This window comes from Camelus dromedarius, chromosome 8 (assembly GCF_036321535.1).
Source record: "Camelus dromedarius isolate mCamDro1 chromosome 8, mCamDro1.pat, whole genome shotgun sequence".
In the NCBI taxonomy this organism is placed as follows: Eukaryota; Metazoa; Chordata; class Mammalia; order Artiodactyla; family Camelidae; genus Camelus; species Camelus dromedarius.
Window position 1 is genome coordinate 33,890,000 of NC_087443.1, and position 17,474 is coordinate 33,907,473.

Sequence of the window (17,474 nt, forward strand, 5' to 3'; positions counted from 1 at the left end):
TTAAGACTAATTCTGCTCCCTCGTGATGTCATTTCCTAGGCTTTGGTAGAGAAAGCTGCCTGAAGAGCATTTTGTAGTTCCCTCTCTTTTCTTATCATCTCTCCCACTTTAAGTAACATTTGTATCCCAAGAGACTTTATCTCCTTGCACCTCTTGACATTCCTGAGAATGAGGTGGTGGGACTGAGTTTATGGAGAAAGTCTACTTCCCAGGAACAGCGGGGGTTGGGGAGGGGGTGATAAAAGCCTGGCCTTTGAAATGTGAAACAGTGGTAGTGGCAACAGGAGAGTTTCTGTGATTCCATTTTATAATAACAGGGTTGTCAACTTCAGATTTTATATACTGACCTGATCAGGCTTAATATATAACACAGTATCACGGCACATCTAAAAGTGTGGCGTATTTAATAGAGTAACGTAGTACTTAGATCCTAAATAATAAATGTTATAACATCGCCTGCCCCGTCAATTAGTCACTGTGGAGGACTACAGAGATAGAAAGTGATCCTGTGGAAAGGACTGGTGGCCAGGAGCTCTCGGTCAGTTCCAGCTCTAGCATTTCCTTGATGTGGGACATTGGGTAAGTGTGCCTGTTGCCTTACGCTATGATGGATGTCTCAGTTGAACTGTAGAGTAATCCCCGAGAGAACACAGTCGTGTTGAAGGCCACCAGGGGGCGCCAGAGAATTTCTGCACTGAGAGGTACAAGCCAGGGCATCCAGGGACTTTTGACTTGACTCCCCCTCCCCGCCCCCACCCGCCACACCCCTGTAAGGGTAGTGGGAAGAGAGGAACTGAACTAGGAGGGTAGTTACATTCCTTCCTTGTTCCACAAGCTGATCTTTTCCCTTTCAAGACTTTAGGGGCCTTCAGGAATGCTAAGGCAGTGAAAGCCAAAAGGTTTGGGGCTGGAGAATACTCTGTGATTGGGAGCTGAAGGGGGAGGGTGCAGCAGTACTAGCCTGACCTCTGCAACAGAAATGACATGTCTGAACCCCAGGGAGCCCGGGGGGACCCTGAGATCAGAGAAACCCAGGTATTCTTTGTCAGTGTTAGATCAATGTTCGGTCAATGTTGGAGTTAATTAACATCTCTAGGAAATAAGATTTCTTGTTTGTAGCAAGAAGATAGACTTTCAGTGCTAACCCAAAGAGTTTGACTTTAATCTGTGGTCATGATTACACTCCTAGATAAAAACACATTCTGGGTGCCAGAAAGGAAAGCTAAGAAAAAAATGTCCCTATGCACACAAGCTGTTCTATTCCTAAAGTATTTTCTGTGTTTTTCTGCTTCCACACGTTTGCTCATGCTGGACCCTCTGCCAGGAAGTCCATCCTTCATTTACCTGTTCTCTGTACCTTGAAATCCTGCCGGTGTCTCCAAGTCCAGTCCTATGGGTCTGATGGGGTTGACCCCATACCTGACTCTAAGGTAGGTGAACTAATCTAACCAATCAGCATCTGCATCTTCCCTGGCTACAGCGATTGGGCCCGAGATAGGCTTGTGGCTTAGTTCAGGCTAATGTGAATCAGACTGGGATGATTGGGAAGGGACAGTGATTTCCTTGCAAAGGGTTCTCTCAAAGATTATCAGCTGCTGCTGGGAGCATCTTGCCCCTGTTCTTAAGGATCCCGCCTAAGGATGAAACCAACACAAGAGGCAAGCAGAGGTGGAGACAGACTGAGTCCTGAAGACATTAAACTCTTGGACCAAACTGTGCTGAAGCTCATGCCTGCCTGTTGTCTTCCAGTACAAGAATCATTCTTGCTCAAGCCAGTCTGAGTTGGGTTACTTCTCTTGCAAGTAAAAGAACACAGAGTCACAGAGAGGGCCTCACTCCATCTTACTGAGTCAGAATCTCTTTGTGGTGGAAGTAGGGGGACAGGGAAGCCCAAGTTCCCATCCTGTTTATAGAAGCTTCCAGAGAAATTGGGATGTATGTCCAAGGTAGGAGGTCACTGGGACAGTGGGGGAACTTGTCTCTCCTGAGTCTGTTTCTGTCTCTGATAATGACCTTCCCAGGCAAACCCACAGCCCATGTCTCCTGGCACTTCTCACCATGTCTCCAGCTGCTCCCTGGCACCTGTATTTGAAGCTCCTGCCCATCGCCTCACCTCACACTCAGCTCCCCCTGGCTGCCTGGCTTTCATTCCCTTGGTGTGTGGCATTGGCATCACCCTGAGGCTCAGGCTGGATGTGCACCTTCTCCCTCACCTTTGCCTTCTCCATCCAACTGGGATCAAGTTCTATAGATTCTACCCTCTTAGTTTCTTTCAGATCTGCTCTTCATTTTGGATTTATCTGCTCCCACTGCCTGCCCCATGCAGGCTTCTAAACAGGTCCAACCCTCCCACATAGCAGCCACAGTCAGGAAACCTCACCCATGGAGGCCTGGCCTGGGGACCTACTGGAATCTCCCCCATGCACTGCAGACTCCCTGTTCCTTATTACCTCCGAGGCTTTATGATCACTGGCCTCAGAGTCCTGCTTCTCAGCTCTGCTTCTGACTCCTGAGCAACAAGATAGGAGGGGCCTGCGTCCCTGGTGACTTTGTGGAGTTGAGCTCCAGGCAAGTCTAGACTCTCACATTACCTCATTTAGGCCACTGTATTCTGGTCTGCCTTGCGTAGCCTAAACCATGTCCTAACCATGACCCGAGTCTGTTCTCTCCCGTAGGCTGTGAGTTTCTAGAGAGCAGGATAACTGTATCCATCTCTGTGTGCTCAGCATTCAGCACAGTGTAGATGCCCAAGAAATGGTGGTTAGAATGGATGAGTGAGTGAATGAATGGATGGATGGGTGGATTCTAGTTCTGGCTCTCTCTCAGTTGTATTAACCTGTGCACCCACTCCCTCTCACATAAGATTTAGAGACTGATGGGCAAGGAAGGGGAAGGGGGAACTGGGATGTATAAGGGCCTTCCTAACTCGAAAATTCATCCATTCAGCAAATATTTATGGAGCACTTTCCAGTGCCAGGCCCTGCACTGGTGTGGGGGACACAGTGGTGAACAAGGCAGACTAGTGGTGGAGGCCAACTGGGAGGAGTGCTGCAGTGCAGGGCAGAGAGTGTGTTTGGGGAGCAGAGAAGAGGAGCTCCTACTAGGCTCGGGGATGAGACCTGAAGGATATGCAGAGTTAGCCAGATAAAGGGGTGTAGGGAGGGCACACCAAAAAGAGGGACCTGCCTGTGCAAAAGCCTGGAGGGGAGAAAGCGTGGTGCTTCAGGGAAACTGAGTGGTTAAACCGTGGCTGAAACATAGAGTGCAAAGAGAGAGGATGGAGGATTCTGCTGAAGAGGTGGGCAGGGGCTGAGCAGGATAAAGGGTTTGGATTTTGTCCTGAGGGCAAAGGGGAGCCATTGAAGGGGCTCTGCCCCTGTACTGGGTGTTAGGGTTAGGCACCAGATGGGGATTCCAGAGTCTGAGCTGAGGCCAGGCTCGGAGGAGAACCCAGATGAGCAAGGCAGGCATGCTCTCGGGCTCAAGCTCTCAATCTTGCTCTCGCGCAGGCTCTGGGATTAAATTAGTTTGCCCCAGGTTAGAGGACAGTAGCAAGCATTGTCTCTGGGGAGAGTGGTTTGGGGGTTTGGGGGCCAGCCCGAGGCTCCTGCTTGGAGCCGCAGATCAGACATTTGGAAATGCCTTTTCCTGAGTCCTGACTTCCTTCCCACACAGCCACGCCAATCAGCTCACTGGCTGTGACTCTGTAGAGCTGGGGACGGAGGGTCGAGGGGCAGGGGCTGCAGATGTGCGGGGGAGGGCCAGCCTGCCCAGGAGGCCCTGGGAGCCTTGTTAACTGGGGCCAAAACAAACTCTCTCATGAAGTAGAGAGCAGAGCCAAGTGCGTAGGCTACGCTGATGAAAATGCTGGGGGACCCTGTTCAGCAGGTTTGGATACTTAACGGCTTTAGGCAATGAGCGATTGTGTGCACGTGTATGTGGGTGTGACCCCCCTCCACACACACACAAGCCGCCTCAACCTAGGGTCTCACTGCGTGTAATTGCCTTTATCTGCTCTCGTGCTCTGGTACAGGTACCAAAGCAGGTACAGGCAGGGGAGTGTGGATGCTGTGGGTGATCCGGACTGCCCTGCAGAACAAGTGGGCTATCTCCAAGCCACCCCTAGTGTGTGCATGGATGTGGGTGTGCACCCATACTTGTGCCCACTATGGGTGTTTACTGACCTGTATGTGTACAATCTGCTTTGGCCGAGATGTGTATATCAGAACACATGCATGCTTCTGATTGGTCAGGACTGCCACCACATTTAGGACTGGTAGTGGCAGTGACCAAGGACAGTATTCTAGGCATCTATAGCAGCACAGCAGATGGCTCTAAATCTTAGTTCCTTAAATGGAGTGATTTATTACTTCTCACAATTCTGAGCTGACAGGGCTCAGTGGAGTGGTTCTTTTCTTCCAAGTAGCATGAATGAGGTCACACAGCAGGCTGCATTGTGGAAGCTCCACTGGGAGCATGGCTGGGGATGGAACATTCAAGGTGGCCTCTCATCATCCCACAGTCTATCCTGGGCATCTTTCTAGCATGGTGGCTGGCTTTCAAAGGGAGATTCCAAGAGGCCAAGCCCCATTGGCAAGTGCTTATGATGCCTCTGCTTGTGTGACACTTGCTAATGTCCCATTGGCCAGAACAAGTCACAGGGCCAAGCCCAGATTCCTGTGGGAGGGAACTACCCATGGACCTGGTTCCAGGTGTAATCCACAGATATCTACTCCAGCCTGAGAAGAATGCCTGAGAGGGTGCACTAGCGGACCCGTCCACAGGATCACTTACCCTAAGTAGGATTTGGGGAATACTGTGGTTAGCAAAGGCCATGTCCATCCTACTGCCCAGGCCTTTCCCAGACCAGCTTTCTCCTGATGACCTCTTGCAGGAACAGCTGGAGGCTCCAGATGGCCCACATCCCTGTGGTCTCAGGTGGTTCAAGAATAATTCAGGAGAAATCTCCTATGTGGCCTCATTTCAGGGTCAGGCATAGACAGCTCTGGGTCCTATTTTCTGCTACTTGGAGGCTGTTCTGAGTGGCTTCGGGTGCTGGCTCCACTGTTTACTAGCTGTGTAATCTTGGACAAACTGTGTAGACTCTCTGCACCTGCTTTTAAAATCTGAACTATGGAATGAACAATTCCTATTTCCTAGGGTCATTTTGAGGATTGGATGTGATGGCATATGTTGAGTGCTGTGTCTGTCCTCAACACAAGCCCCTTATGACCATGATGACAGCTACAGAGACTGGGGACATACAACAAAGGCCAAACGAGAGTTCACACCTCCTCCCAAGACCGTGTTCCTGCATCTGAGAGGGGGGATGGTGTAGGTCATTGATCCATCAGTTAGTCCACACCTATTATTGAGCTCCTGATGGGAACAAAACCCAGAGTCAGGTGCTCACAGAGGGTGCAGTTCCATGGGGCCTTTGTAGGAAACTACATGTGCAGGAAAGAGAACAGCAGTGCCAGGCAGCATGGGCTGAGGGCCCAACAAATAGGCAGATGAGTAGTGACTTGGGACTTGGAGAAGAATAGAAAGGCAGAGGAGACTTGGAGTTGGGTGAAGTTGCAGGAGGGCTTCCTGGAAGAGGTGAGTACTGAGCAGAGCCCCTGAGCATAGCAGGATCCAGAGAGAGGAGAGGACTGGAATAATAGAGTAGAAGTCCCAAATTTTTGTGGTACATCCTTACCAGGGATGCATCATGTGACCACCTGATCCCCAACAGTCCCAACCATCTGTCCCTTCCTTTCCTGTCTTCTCAGGTGGCATGTTCTGATCATGCCAACACTCCCATTCCCACATCATTGGCAGACATCACTAATCAACTACAGAACACTACTCCTAATACACACACACACACACACACACACACACACACACCCTCTGCTTAGGCTTCTCAAAGCAGGAAGATATTATCAATCTTTGGAGATTAGTGCTTGGGGTGAAGCCATTTTGCTGACTCAGGCTGAGCTGAAACAAAGCACCATATTTGAAATCCAGAAACTCTGAGCCCTGACCTCTCTATCTGCAAACTGTGTGCCTTTCAGTAAGTGTCCTCACCTCTCTGGATCTCAGCCTCCTGCCTGGGGCAAGAGAATATTAATTCCTACTCAGAGGAGCGCCGAGAGACTCAAATGAGATCATGTGTGCAGGACTTTTAATAAAATACAAAATCCAAGAGAGTTGATGGTGATGGTCACGCTACAGCCAGACATCAGAAAGCTCAAGCAAATGCATCCATTAGGGCCCTATTTGCAGCTTTTTGGAGGAAGAACAATCAGTTGAGGAGTGAGAGTGAGATGCAGCCCCTCCAAGCTGTCAGCCCATGGAAACAGGGTTTGGAATCTGGGCCTCAGCATGGGGGGTGGTGGAAGGGCGCCCCAAGCATGTGCTCAGAGAAGAAGCCCAGGACTTGCACTCTCCCTGACAGTGGGGAAGAGCTGTCAGAAAGGCAGGCCACTGTGGGTTAAGAGACAGATGTTTTTGGTTGATGACAGACGGGTAATGAAGAGCACAGTTAGTTTACTGGAGCAGATCCCTGTTTACCAGCATCTGGGAACTGCAAGTTATGCTGTTGTGTCTCTGTGTGCGCTCCTGTCCCCAGCTCTCTGCCCACCCCCACTGCTGTGGAACTCTTTGTGTTGACCATGGAGCTTGGTCTGAGTCTCATCTTAGGAGCAGTTCTCCTGGTTTGAAGTGGGGAGTGTCCCTACCCCTTGCCCAGAAGAGCCTCCAAAAATCCCCCAAGGCTCCACTGGTATATGACATCTGCAGAAACTGAGCACAGAGAGGTCAGAGTGTGGTTCAAGGTCATACAGCATACTAGTGGCAGAGCCAGATCTGGGCCAGATTGCTTCCCTACCAGGCACAGCTCAGTCCCCAGGTTCAAGCCTGGCCCAGTGTCTGGACTGCAGCCAATGGCCAGTAAATCCAGAGGAGGCTGTGCCCTTCCCACAGAGCTTTGCTCCCTCTTGTTCCTTCACCAGCAGTAGCTGTGAAAGCAGAACTGCTTGGAACATTTATTCCTGTAAACCTCATTAAAAAGGCCTTCTCTTTCTTTCTCCTTTTCCTCCTGTTGCTTTGCTAAGGTCATTTCTAAAGTTGGGGTGGGGGGATGCCCTGTTTGTCTTTCCTATGCGCCCCACCCCCCATCAGGAAATGAGGGCTCTTGCTTTCCTTGAGCGATCAGCTCCTGACATTAGCTCACCGCTGACAGTTGGGTCTGCTGTAGATATATTAACTTGAGTCTTCCTTTGGCTTTATACAGCTCTGGGACAACATCTGGAAACAGATGTTTGCTTGGAGATGGAGTAGGAGCAGGAGGCACAGATCCAAAAGCAAGCCCCATCCCCCCAGGGGAGGGGGGCAGATGTGCTGAGGGCCCCTGCAGGCTGCAGGCCGCAGGCTGGTGCAGGAGCTTTGCGCATTTGAAGAAATGCCCCCCTCTTTGGGGGAGATACAGGCTGCTGTTTTGCTGGGCCTGCCCATGGATTAGGGCTAGTGCTGCAGAAGTGCTGGACTCTGTCCCTACAGCTTCCCTCTTTCCTCCATCCCATGGCCAAGGATTAGGAGTCCATCTCTTTGAACATGTCAACTTTCTTGTTTTCCAGAAATGGAAAATTCCTGAAGGGCTGGAGGTGTCATCAGATTCAAATTTGTTGAGGTTCCAAATGTGAGGTTCAGGGCTTGGCACATTATAATTCCCAAGAGAAGAGTGATGATGGTAGCAATAGTAGTGGTAGTGGTGGTGGGAGTAATGGTGGTGATGGTGGTGGAGGTTGTGGTGGTTGTAGTAGAGATGGTAGTGCTGGTGAAGGTGACGGTACTGATGGTGGTGGTGGAGCTGGTGGTCAATGGGAAGGTGAATGCAGACACAATATAGGTTATCGACCTGCTCACCAAGTTTCTCCCAGTTGCCATGTCTATTCTTGGCACATGATAATCTGGGCTAAACACACATTTCTACCCATTTGATTGACCCAAAAGGTAAAACCAAGCTGAACCAATCAGGGAACTTCCCTGGGATTTTATAATCTGAGCCTCAGAGATGAAAACTCTTTTGCTTTTGGGTCACTGTGCAGCCAGGATGTAAATCCCTGGCTCACATGTACAGAGGTCTGTCTGTAGAAGAAAATTAAGTGAACAGCAGAGAGAAGCAGAGACAAGAGATGGAGCATCCTTTTAGTGTTTGAGTCCCTGGGGAATAGTCATTCCTAGGAAGGTCTTGCCCTATCCGGTTAAGTTAGTCAACTTGGGTTTCTGTCACTTGCTACCAAAGGGTTCTGATTGGCCCTGAGCAGAAGGTGACCATAGAAGTGTAAAGATGATCATGTGAGAGGGAGCCTAATGATGACGAAATGAAAATAAAAGTGGCAAAGACAACATTGGTGATGGAGATGGTTATGGTGATGCAATCGTGCTGCCAAAAATGGAGGTGGTGGTGATGACAGTTCAGGTTAAATGGTGACATTGATGGGAATGATATTGGTGATGATGGAAGTAATCTTGTGGATCAGTTGTGATGATGATGGTGAAGATGCTAAGGCTTTGCCAACTGAATCTGGGTGTATATCTTAGAAACACAGGCCCAAAAGACTCAACAAAGGATTATAAAAAAGAGTGGGAGGGAAAAAAAGATTATTTCAGAATGTCAGATGCTGTCCTTTTTCTTAACTAAATAAAACCTAGCTGACCCTGGAGAGGAGGGTCCCAGATGGTACCTCATAGAACTTCAGAAATGTACTAGAACCTTCTGGAACAGAAGGACCCAGGGCTCCCAACCTCAACAGGTCATCTTGAGAATTCCAGGTGCCTCCAGGGTTTCAGACAAGATGAATTTGAGGTGGGACAGAAAACATAAAAAAGCACAGCATCTCGTATCTGACCATTTATGCCTTGTTTATATCTGTGATTATCCATCATGATCTATGTGGTGAAAATGAGTTATTTCTGGAGCATAATAGCAGCTAATTTTTGTTAAGCATTGACTATGTGCCAGGGACTGTTCTAAGTGCTTTATATACATCATCTCACATGATGAAATCATCACAACCATAGGTATTTCTATTCTCCATTTAACAAAGGAGGAAACTCAGGTACAAGAGGTTATGTGACCTCACCCAAAGTCGCACCATGAGCAAGGCAGGGTGGGAAGCCAGGTCTCACCCTCTAATTCATTGTGCCCCACTGGGAAATGTGCTCAGGGTGGAACCTCCACCCCAAGCAGTGCTTCTGACCCCGTCCCTTCCCCAGATGCCTCTCTTTCACCCCCTTCTACCCAAGAAAGCATTTTTCAGAAGGAGGGCCTGGGGCCAGTGGAGGAGGAAGTGAACTTCTGTGAGTCCCATGGAAGAAGCCACTTGCTTTAGGGAGCTGCCTGGTGCTGCCACCCCCAATGTGGGGGGAGCCCTGATGGAGGAGATCAGGGTTATTGGGACATGCCTACCTCTTTCTTAGGGTTCAGTTCCTTTTCCCCTAAAAAGGGCTCTTGCCTGCAGTTGTGAGCACACAGCTCTGTTTCTGATTCCAGCAAAAGACTGTCCGTGTAGTGTTGGGGTCACACAAACCTGTGTGTGACTCTTACTTCACCACTTTGGGCTTGTAATTACTCCTCTGAGACTCAGTTTTCTCCCTTGTAAAGTGTAGACAATAATTCCCACTTCCCAGGGTTATGGGGAGCGTTACTTTGTAAAGTGCCCAGCCCAGTGTTGGGCACACAGTAAGTGCTCAGTGAATGTCGCCCATACTTGTTACAACGTTATCATAAACCCCGGATTTCACTCCTTTGTTTGGAATTCTTCTCTCCATGAGCAAAACTCCTGCTCCGCTAAAAGGAGAGAGGCCTAGGAGGGAGGAACCCACTGGCTAAAGAAACCCAGACCCGCCTCTAATATAGGAGGGCCAGCACTGGCCCCAGAGCCGCCTCCCTCCCTCAGAAGTTATAGATCCCTGTGGCTGGATTTCTATAAATAAACACATGCCATTTCTACTATGGAAAATTTTCCTTAAAAAAAAGGGAAGAAAGTAAAACATTCTCCTGTCGTCTCCCTTGGCCAAAGAGAACTGAGAAAGATAAATGAAGATTTTTACACAGACGCAGGAGGTTCCAGCTCCAGGCTCCACCCTGCCGTGGTTCTGGTTTTATTGGAGGCTCCCAAGGCCTGGGGAGCACCCCCTTAGTGCCCCTGGGAGGCCAACAGCAGGAATGTGGTCTTTGGGAGGGGAGGTCCCTCTCCCTCCTGTTGGTTTTTTTCTTTCTCCGTGGTGCCCCCTGCAGTCAGCCAGCATCACTGCACCCGCCAGCCCATTATCTAGAGTGCGCCGGCTGGTAACAAACACCGAGGACTCGCCAGGTAAAAACACTTGTTCAAGGTTACCCAGGAAGTAAATGGCAGAGCCAGGACTAGAACGAAGGCTTTGGATTCCTGGCCTAGGAACTTTCTTCCATACCAGCCACTCTGCCCCATCAAAGCACACGCTCCAGAAACTCTGACATCAATTCATTAGTCTGGGATGCAGTAAGGAAAGTTATGAATCCGGAGTCAGAAGTCACAGGCTTAATCTGCTGGCTCTTTTGCCCTTTGGATAACCCTAGTCGCTACACAGCTCTGAGTCTCCCCTGTCTGCTCTGCAGAAAGGAGTCCTGAGGCCTACCGCATGGGGCTGTTGGGGTCGTGAACTGCCTAGTACGTAGAAAGGACTCAAAACACATTTTCAAACTCAAGTCACAAGAAACCATCATTGCTTCTCATGGAAGGATTTACAGGTATCAATTAATTAATTTGACTACCCTAAATTTTCCTACAATGAATATATATTGCTTCTCCAACAAGAAAAATTTTCTGTGTTTAAGTAAAACCCAAACCAGTTGTCTGTGCTTTCCAACTCCATTTCCTTTCCAGCACTATTACCAGACACCCAGGAAAAGTAGTAATTGGGGTCAGGCCTCTAACGTAGACAACCACCTACCTCACCAAGTGTCATCTGTTGGGTAGGATCCCAAGGAGACAGACTTTGAGAAAGAGATTTGCGTGTGGGGGTATGCCAGGAAGTGAGGGCAGTGGGACAGGGCAGAGGCAGAAGTTTAACTGCACTGCAGTAGGAAGAGGTCTCTGTCAACCCCATGCAGAACTGGGAGCTGGGAGGATCTGCAAAGTTGCCCTAAATTGAGGGGGTACTGGTCTCTGTATCTCTACTCTCCCTCCAGTCATGGGATACAAGCAACCCCTAGGGAGGGAGCATGATCTTGGGTGAGGCTGTTCCCTTTAGCCAAATGTGAGCCATCAGCAGCAACAGCCCGATGGCTGGGGAACCAGTGCCCTTGTCCTGGAGGACAACTGGGTGGTGCGCCCCAGCATGCACTACACCAAGGTTAAAACCTGACCCTGTAGGGGACAGATTCCTGATGAAAAGACCCCAGTCCCTCTCTGAACTGTCAACTCAGCACACATTTGAGCCTTTGTCATCACCTGCTTGGCCACCAAGACAGAGAAATTTAATAATCAGGCATTTCAGTGGTTGCATCTAAGTTCTTCCCTTCCTCTCTGCCCTTCTCGGAATTCAGATCTCCATCCACAGGGTGCCTGGAGGTGCAGGCACACAGCTGCCCAGCTGAGAAATTCCAGCCTTCTTTCTAGGACACAGAACCTTAGAAGAGCTCTGCATGTGAAGCATCACCCAGATACCCAGGAGCACTGGATCTCTAAAGGAAAGGCTGCCTGTCTCACACCTGCTGCTCCTGAGAGGCACTGAGGGGAGCCACCCTCCTCCTTTTATCTGTAGTGACGTTTGGGGTAGACATGCCTATATACAGCTACTTCTACAGGCTGCCCACACTTGGAAGCAGCTCAAAAATGTTTAGAATGTTCTGGGTTGCAAATAATAGAAAGTCTGATTTAAAGTGGCTGGAACAATAAAGTGAAGATACTGACTTACATAAGTGAAAAATCCATAGGCAGGTTTGGCTTCAGGTGATGTTTGGTACAGAATTTCAGTATCACTAAGGACTCAGCTTCTTTTTCCCTTCCTTCCCTTATCTCTCTTTCTTTTCCTTTCCTTTCCTCTCTCTCTCCCTCCCTCTCCCACCCATGCTTCTTCTGCATGACACCTCACTTCCCTCGTGGTCCCAAGATGACTGCCCACAGCTCCCAGTGCTACAGGCTTTCTCACTCATATCCTTTCAAAGAGAAAGAGCATCTTATCCTAGCATTACCAGCAAAAGCCCTGGATTCATTCTAACTGGACTGGCTCAGGTCAGATGCTCACCCCGGACCAATCCCGGTGGGTGGGAGGAGGGAATGTGCCCACTGGCCTCACCCCTGGTGTGGAGTGAGGGTAGGGCCCACCTTCCCTCACTCCATCCCCAAAGAGAAAACAGGGCTACTGGGAGGAGCAACCTGGGTCCTGGGAGGCAACCAACAAATGTCCACATGGTTCATGTGCTGTGGGTCCCACAACCTCTTTATCAGTGAAAAACACTTTCAAATATTTCAATTAGCACAAAACGTTTTGTGATTCCTCACAACTGATGTAGAGGTGTGGATGTTCCTGGGACTCCAACCGTCCCCTCCAGGTAGCATGGATTATGGGCTGCTGGTAAAGCGGTTCTCTTTTTAGCTGTGCGGTGGTACAAGTTTTTATTACACCTTATGATCTCTTCACCCTCCACATGGAAGCAGCACCCCAGATTTCCTTGAGGGACAATTTGTCCTTCCCACTCTCTGTCCATGTGATTTGAATAGGACCAGGCAACCTAGGTTGACCCAGTGGGACCATGTTACCAAAGGTTAGCCAATCAGTGCAATTCTACTCTCTTGGCTTCAGTGATTGGTTCAGGGATAGACACACAACCCAATTTGGGCCAGTGACAGCCAGGCCCAGGAGTTGTTTCCCACAACTGGGGACAAAAAGCTCCTCTTTTCTGCTGAGTTTGAATCTGGGAGAATGTAACCTGGAGCTGCTCGTGGCCATCTTACCACAAGTTGGAACCTTATTATGAAGACAACCAGAGAAGAATCAGACTGAGAAATGGACCAAGACTGCTTCCTAGTGACAATCTGTAACTGGGAACATGCAGCAGCGGAAGGCAGAGCTATCTCGGGTTTTTCAGGAATATGTTCCAATAATTCTTTTTTTGGTTCAAGCCTAATGAGTTGGATTTTCTGTCACTGGTACCTCAAGTGTCCTAAGTGGTAGAGCAAGTGTTTGACTTACCCCCATCCCCACTCACCTTGGGCTAAAAGCACCTGATTCGTCTTGGGCAGAACCTGGGCTTTCAATGAGGAAACCATTTCCCTGCCAAATGCTTCTGCTTGAGGGTGTCCAAACATGGAGCCTGTTAAAAAGGAAAAAAAAAAAACATTTGTCTATAGTGGGTCAAAGTCAGAGTGTCAGGCCATCATTACTGTGATCATTATTGTGGAATATTGGAGGAAAAGGTGCTCCAGGGCGAGAAGAGAAAGGCTGGCAAGGTCTGCCCTTAGAAGTGCACTTACCAGGGGGCCTGCGGGTCACTCCCCGAGGGAATGAAGCCTGGCTGCTGGGAATATTTCCCAGGAGAACGGGCACAGCTTTGCTGCACATTCCCACTCGGGCGCTTCCTCAAATGGCTAAATAATCTTAAGAGCTCAGCTATGTATTTTTCATTCCACATACTATTTGCTCTGCACCCCAACTCCCGTCCCAGGCAGCTAAGTTTAACCCAATTGAGACGTTCTTCTCGCAGACCCATAACTCATAGGACCATGTGTCAGCCGTCCCACTGGGTAGCTTGGATTGACGTCCAGCTCAGTAGATGTCACCCAGTACCTTCTCCTGCCAGGCCTAGGTTCAGTTGGGCCCTAAGTAAGCACAGATGGGAATTAGATGCAACCCTTGCTCCTCAAAGAACTCAGAGCTGGGGGAGATAGGATGTGAAAAGGCAAGATATTATATAGGCTGAAAGAGATAAGGGCAAATGAGAGCTGGAGTTGGAGCTCTGTGCTTTGAGAATGTGGGGGAGGAGGGGTGTAGGGGGAGGCAGGCATGGCAGGACTCACTGGGCCCACCTTGGCGCTTACCCTTCAAGGGTTGGGAACTTGGCTCCGGAGGGAGCCAGGAGGCTTTCTGGGCCAAAGGAAGAGTGGAGCAGAGACTCAGAATGACACCAAGCCACGTGTTCATCTTTCTCGCCATCTTCCTTAGGCTGTGTCTCCTCATCTAAAGCTCAATAGGGGTTATAAAAACACCACATTCAAGGGGTTAACTGTAGGAACTGGGCCTTCGTGCTCACATTACAGCCTTCACTGTTAATTAAGTTCTTGCTTTTTTGGCCAGGACTCTCCTTTCTTTGAGCCAATCTGACAAGCTCAAAGCAAAGCCAAGAATTATGTGTCTGGCGGCATCATGGTAGTTTCTAAACCAGCCTACTGCCTGAGAACCCACTGGCCCATATTGTAGCTACAAACTTTATCTGTCACTAATTGGCCACATTAGATCATTGGCTGTTGGCTGTTACCATTTCCACATTGTAAGGGTTTGATTTTTGAGCACAAAGGATTTGAGAAGAACAGAGGAAAGAGTTGGTTTCTAAAAGAGGTGAGGCTGGTGAGGGATGGGAAGATGGACTAAACAAAGATATGGCCCAGGAAGGAGAGAGGTGGAGGGGAGGGTATGGCTCAGTGGTAGAGTGCATGCTTAGCATACATGAGGTCCTGGGTTCAATCCCTGGTACCTTCATTAAAAAGTAAATAAATAAAACAAAGGGGTTTTTTTTTTCTTTTCCATTTTTTAAAGGAGAGACGTAGGTAAGAGGGGTAGAGCAGATATAGGAGCGCTGTCTGGAAGCATAGACACCGAATAGTTACTGGAAGCTTGGTAGCTCTGCTCTGGAGTTTGGAATACCATTCACCCTCTCTGTGCTTCATTTAGGAGAGAGAAAAACACTGGAACCTCTTACAGTGGATGACTTGCTCCTTTGCTAAGGGGTGTGGGGGGGCGGAGGGTGGAGCGATGGGAAGGACATTAGGCAGTAAGTATGAATTCCAGCCCTTTGTTCCAGGTGTGACAGAGACAGAACAGTCCCCATTCTATGCTACTCCATTTCTATTTCAAGGCCTTCTTCTGCCACAGCAGTAGCAGTGTAATCTCAGCCAATTTGGAGTCCTCTTCTTTTCAGTTTCCTGGAAGCTTAAATGGTGTCCAGGCCTCTGGTCTTCAGCGTCGTTTGTGATGTCCTTGCTCATCAGTCCCTGCAAAGTGCTGTGGAGATGGCCTTTGTCCCCTCGCGAGACCCTTGCCGGTCTCTGTCTCATCTAGTCCTGTGCCACTCTTGGGTCATTCCTGTCCTTTGGGGACATCTTAGTATGTCAGAAGTTTCTGCAAATCTGAGAGGTGGAATCATTGCTCTCACTCAAGTCTTCTGAATTTTGCTGGTGTGAGCCCTTTCTGCTGCCTTATGGCCCAAGTGTTTTCAACTCAAAACCAGAAAACTCCTTCCTCTGCCTCCTGAGGCTGCAGCCCTCCCCTGAGACAATAACACACGACTGCATGTGGGTGGGGGCGAGAGGCAAGGAGTAAAGTATAGAAGGGGGAAATACCAGAGAAACACACTGTGAGTGAACATTTCAAAACGCGAATCAAGGCACCCCTGAAATTCAGAGAGGTTTAAGTGACCTGTAAAGATAATGCCAATAGTCACAGATCCAAAATGAGAATCTGGAACCTCTTTCTACAGGCCAAAATGCAGGATTCGCTCATGCTTGATGATGGTGAAAAAATCTGTGAGACCACCGATCTGACTGAACCATCCTAAGAGAGGAAGAACTGAAGTTTCCATCAATTACCCACAAGCACTGGGTAGCTGTGAATTGCCTGGCACTCTTCTAAGCACTTTGGGCACTCAGAAGCAAGTCATAGGGCAAGGTCACAGCTGAATCTTGAGTACCAATTTTTTTTTTTCTTGAAGGAAATCTGGAGGAGAAGGCAGCTGTAAGGAGAGGTCAGAAAACCTTGCCCTATGAGGCAGGTGAAGAAACAGGGAAGATTTATTCTAGGGGAGAAACATCTCTGAAGGCTGTCAGGTGGGAGAAGGACTTGATCTGGGACTTCCTGTAGGACCTAAGGTACACAGAGAGTCAGACTTTGGCCCTGCTGAAGGAAAGGACCTAAAGTTTGGTCTGAAAATGGGAAGACTCTCCCTAGAGTTTCCTGTGAGTGGGATGATGAAGCAGGGGATGGACAAACCATTGGTGGTAAGATAGACTGTAGGATGGAACATTCAATGACACCTTGGAGGTTCCTGCCCCACTGAGATGCCATGATTTTTCATACCCACTGAGTTCTGGTATCTCCCACTCACATACGTTTCAATCCCACTAATCCATACCTGGTGGTAACTCAGACAGGTGCTGTCCGAAGGCATCACCAACTATGAAAAATGAGTTTGCTGAGAGATAGAAAGTGAAATTGGATTACAAGGGAAGGGCTTGCCCTGCCTATAAGAACAGACTGTTTCCAAGCCTTTCTTCATCTGTAAGCAATCACCATGGTAATTGACATCATTGTTCATTCTCTGTTTACTGCGACCTTGCCTCCTACTCTTTCCAAGAAAATTGAGGCCATCAGGTATGAGTTCTCAATTCCCAGGCTTCCTCAGGTCTTGCACTAGTCAGGCTCATCCTGCCTCCCTCACTGCAGCCTCAGAGGATGAAGTGTCTCTCTGTTCAAAGCCAAGCATCCCACCTGTGTCTCTGACCTCCACTTCTCCTGCCTCCTCCGAGAAGCTATACCATCCGTCATCCTTCCCCTCCTGGATCGTCACCTCTCCCAGTCATCTGACTGCTTCTCCTCTGCCTAAAAATCTATGCAGGCCTCCATATCCAAAAAAACTAAATCCTCCATGTCCTTCTCTAGCTTCTGTCCAAATCTCCCTTCTCTCTTTCTCATTCAACTCTTTTGAAAAAGTAGTCCACACCTACTGTTGTCCAGCTGTTCCCCACCCACTGAAACCTTAGTCCATGGTAAACTGGTCAACTGAGCTCTTAATTGCTCTTAACGTTCTTACTGACCCTGACTGCCAAATCCAATGGACATTTCTCAACCCTTAGCTACTGGCTTTCAGTATTGTATTGAAAACTATTAAACACTTCTGGAATGCTCTCCCTTGGTCTCTGGGATACCATCTCATCTCTCTTGCTGTCTTCTTATCTGTCTCCTTCAATGGCTCTGTGGTGGCCAGTCTCCAAGATAGCCCCCAAAGATTCCCATCTCCTGGAGTTTACAGTGCATAATTACTTCCCACACTAAACCAGGGTTGGACAGTGTGGCCAACAGAATATAGCCAAGGTGACAGTATGTAACTTCCGAGATTAGAGTTATCAAAGACGGTGTGGCTTCCATGTTGGTCTTCCTCTCATTCTCCTTCTTGGATAACTTACTTTGGGAGAAGTCAGCTGCCATATATTGAGGACTCTCAGGCTGTCCGA

The 17,474-nt window shown here is 48.8% G+C and overlaps 1 protein-coding gene across 5 annotated transcripts in view; it reads right to left on the bottom strand.

The window, feature by feature from the left end:
- Nucleotides 1-17,474, bottom strand: part of FAM241B (family with sequence similarity 241 member B) — a 230,744-nt gene that overhangs the window by 19,675 nt on the left and 193,595 nt on the right. For all 5 annotated transcript variants that reach the window (XR_010381934.1, XR_010381932.1, XR_010381931.1 and 2 more), the window contains one exon: nucleotides 13,241-13,345. The gene's annotated coding sequence lies outside the window, so the exon portion shown is untranslated. The remainder of the gene's footprint in view (nucleotides 1-13,240; nucleotides 13,346-17,474) is intronic.